The sequence below is a fragment of the Octopus bimaculoides genome, chromosome 13, assembly GCF_001194135.2.
Source record: "Octopus bimaculoides isolate UCB-OBI-ISO-001 chromosome 13, ASM119413v2, whole genome shotgun sequence".
Lineage (NCBI taxonomy): Eukaryota > Metazoa > Mollusca > Cephalopoda > Octopoda > Octopodidae > Octopus > Octopus bimaculoides.
The window spans coordinates 948,648-952,553 of record NC_068993.1 but is presented as its reverse complement, the minus strand read 5'-3'; the positions used below and the strand labels follow the sequence as shown (position 1 = coordinate 952,553).

The window sequence follows — 3,906 nt, the reverse complement described above, 5'->3', positions numbered from 1 at the left end:
CCCCCCCCCCCCTTTTTTTGGAAGTATTATTTTGAAGAAGTTAGGGAGACAGGAAGAATTATTTTAGTTTTATGAGTGAAACAGTTGTGCATTAATTCGAGCTGTCGAGTTTGTTGATGGAGAAGATGGCAGTCCACATAATATGACTCCTTTTTCTTTCATGGGCTTCGTTGAACGATGATATTTCTTGTAAAATCGATTCTTTTGTCTATAAAACTGGCTAAAATGCTATAATCCATTTGGTCGATTGATGCCGATGACACTTCATTATAACTTTACGGAACTACTTCAAATTGACTTGTTAAAGTCTGCTGCCTTTAGCCGACATTCCATATTTTATGTTTCGTTCTTCAATATTGATATGTAGTTTCCAACGAAATATTATTACTGTGTGTTTTTCTCAAACATTCAACCAAAAAAATACAGCAATTTTTTTTGTATATATCGTTTTAATGGAAAATTTCTGACGGCTAAAAGAATCGTTACAGTTCTCCTCTGCCATTTACCATTCAGCTTCTCTACTTCGGCGTCGCCTTTTTTTCTTATCGGTTTCCAGGTTGCTGTCAAATAAAGAGAGTAAGTGTGTGTGTGTGAGAGAGAGAGAGAGAGGGAGAGAGAGAGAAAGAGCTTCTTTCTATGCTATTGTGACAAATGTGTTGCTCTCTATTTTAGTTAATGACGTTGTTAACATGTAGTAAAATAATTAATCACAAAGTCCAAAATTAAGATAGCATCCTTACCATTCTCGTCTGTCCACATTTTCTTTCTGGTCTTTATCGTGTATTTTTATAACTCCCTTCACTGACCACATCCAAGGTGGTCACGCGACCGGCTAAACATAGCAGCAAAGTTTCTCTCAAATTATACTTTATTGTCTTATAACAAGAAGAGGGCTCGTTGGCTAACGTAGTCCTCCATATTTGTTATAATACGAGAAAGGCACGACTGGAACGCCTTTTACCATGCATTTGCTCTCGATTAGGGACGACCCGAGGCTAAACAACAGCAGCAACAATAACAACAACAACAACGAAACACTATTGTTTCTTCAGTTTTAAGCATTTCCACCTTAAATGAACAGTTTTACAAGAAAGTATTTAAGTTTGAAAGCAAATAAGAGATTGACAGACATAAGTCGATGGTGAAGGTGGTTGTACATGGCCGGTACCAGCAGAAAGGAGTCTGGCCGATTTATTGCATCTCCACTGGTAAACAACAGTAACATCAACAACAGCAATAAACAGCTTGACCAGACGATAACCGCAGAATAATTACATGCAACCCACCTCTCTCTTTCAATCTCTCTCACTCTCTCTCACTCTCTCTCTCTCTCACTTTCTCTCTCTCTCTCTCTCTCTCTCTCTTGCACACACACACACACACACACACACACACATATCACTTTGTCTTTTATTTGGAGTTTTACACATTCTTTCCGTGTTGCAATATTCCTCACCAAAATCCAATAAGGTGGCACCAACAGCAATAAACTTATATTCAAGACTTATGAATCGCCAATTCCTGAAGAAATAATCTAGAGATTCCACTGTGAAGATGTTTCATTACTATGTCACATGTGAAAGCAATTATGTTGGAGTTTTTCATTGTTTTCCTGCTAAAACCTTGCAAAATAACAACAACAATAAAACAGCAAAGAAGATTATTAAAGTTTATTATTCCGACAATATTCGCTTCTTCTTTCATTTACAATATGTTTATTCTCTCATGTTTTTGATATCCTTTATTAAATGATACTCATCGCATATGCATGTATGCATGTATTTATGTACGTATGTATGTATGCATGTATGTACATATACCATATACATACATAACCTACATACATACAAACATACATATACACACATGTATGTATATGTGTGTGCGTATCACTATTTATGTGTCACTGGTTATATATCACCATTTCCCCAATTATTATAACAATCATAAGATATTATATCCATCTCAATAACACAAAGTGTGTGTGTTTTTTCCTCGTTTTCCTCCCTGGCCTCGGTTCAATTTATTATCAGGGACCAGCAATGTATCTATGGAAATTAGAATACATTATACATGCAAATTGGTCAATCTCACTTAATTAAGCCTTCGTAAGAGTGGATTTAGAAGCAGTATATTTGTGGATAGTTTAGAAAGAGAGGGTTGGAGCGGTTCAGCTGCCGATGAGACATGAACGAGGTATTAAACCTGGTCCAGCGAATCCCTGAATTTGTGTCCACAAAAGATATTGTGGAAAGAGGCGAGTGTATGTATGTATGTATGTATGTATGTATAAGTATGTGTGTGCGTATGCATCTATGTATGTGTGTATATGTACGTGTGTGTGTGTATGCATGTGTGTGTATGTCTGTTGCATTGAAAATACAACAATTCCGGTTTTATCATTTATTATACTGAAGATAAGACTGTAGATGTTTTGAAACGTTGATGAAAAATTCAGGAAGTTTATTCTTTAAAAAAATTGCAAATAACTCATGAAAATTAGGACACAGTCGTACATCTAAAACGCATCTTCAAGGAATGTCACTCAATACACACACACACACATACATACATAAATACATACATACACACTTACATACATACATATATACATACATACACACATACACGTGTGTAAGTATGTGTGTGTGTGGCTTAATATATTCATATAATTTTCAAAATTTCGAAAATGTGAAATATCTGTAACTGATAGGGATGAAGCTGAAGATGTAATGAAATCTGTGTAAAGTTGATATTAAAACGGAAGTTCTATGAATTCTTCCATTGGTACCTTCAAGAGGAATCCTTACTGTTTGATAACATTGGCAAAAACAAGCAATTCCAAGTCAGCACTTAACCAAATATGTCTGTTGATTTTTCTATTGCAGATTAAATTATGGATTTCGTTCAAATTAAACCTAAGCCACACACACACACAAATTGTACGGGTATACAGGGATAAATACGCGCGCGCGCGCGCATTTATACAGAGAAAGATAGATAGATAGACAGACAGACGGATAGACAGCAAGAAAATAAAATCAGAGTATTATGTACTGCTATGTATCTATTGCATAAAGAAAAAGTGTATGATGCATTGGATGATATATACAGACATACATACATACGTACAGACATACATACATACATGCATACGTACGTACAGACATACATGCATACGTACGTACACACATACATGCATATACAGTAATAATCACATTTGATAAGTATAGTCTCAAATAGACACACACGACGATATATGTTGCGTGTGTAGGTGTATGTGTGCATGTATGTATGTGCATGTATGTATGTATGTATGTATGTATGTATGTATGTATGTATGTATGTATGTATGTATATGCACACCATATGCAGCCAGATATTTGAAACCTGTGTCGGCAATGTTCCTTTACGTTCCTTTATCTCTATTTAACTGAAATTATTGCTACTTTCGGTAAAGAATTGCAGTGTTTCCCAGCGAGCAGATGCAATGTGAGATGCTAAAACTGCTGCTACCATAACTCTATGGCTGCTTTTTACAACGTTCCGTTTTCGATAAACAAATATTGAAATAAGTTTTTCAAATATACAAGTTTGTTTTATTTTATTTCGGCTATTTTTGCCTCCGTCTTTATAGCTCCTATCCGACATTACAGATCTTCAATTATTAAAAGCAGTTAGGTTTTGCGAAGTTGTTTTACAACTTTCTCTCTACTTTTCTTGTTTGTTTTACTTTATTTTATATTTATTTTATGTCTTTTTTCTTTCTAAGATTCTCTCATAACATTTTTGTGAAACAGACTGCTGTCAACATTTTCCGAAATGGTCTGCTGCCAATTTTGCCAAAATTCTTTGTATGTTGTTTCATATATATACATATATACATGCATATACATAATATTATAT

At 34.8% G+C, this 3,906-nt stretch overlaps 1 protein-coding gene across 2 annotated transcripts in view; it reads left to right on the top strand.

The window, feature by feature from the left end:
• Window positions 1-3,906, top strand: part of LOC106882968 (dachshund homolog 2) — a 259,194-nt gene that overhangs the window by 249,464 nt on the left and 5,824 nt on the right. The gene's annotated exons all lie outside the window — the stretch shown is intronic.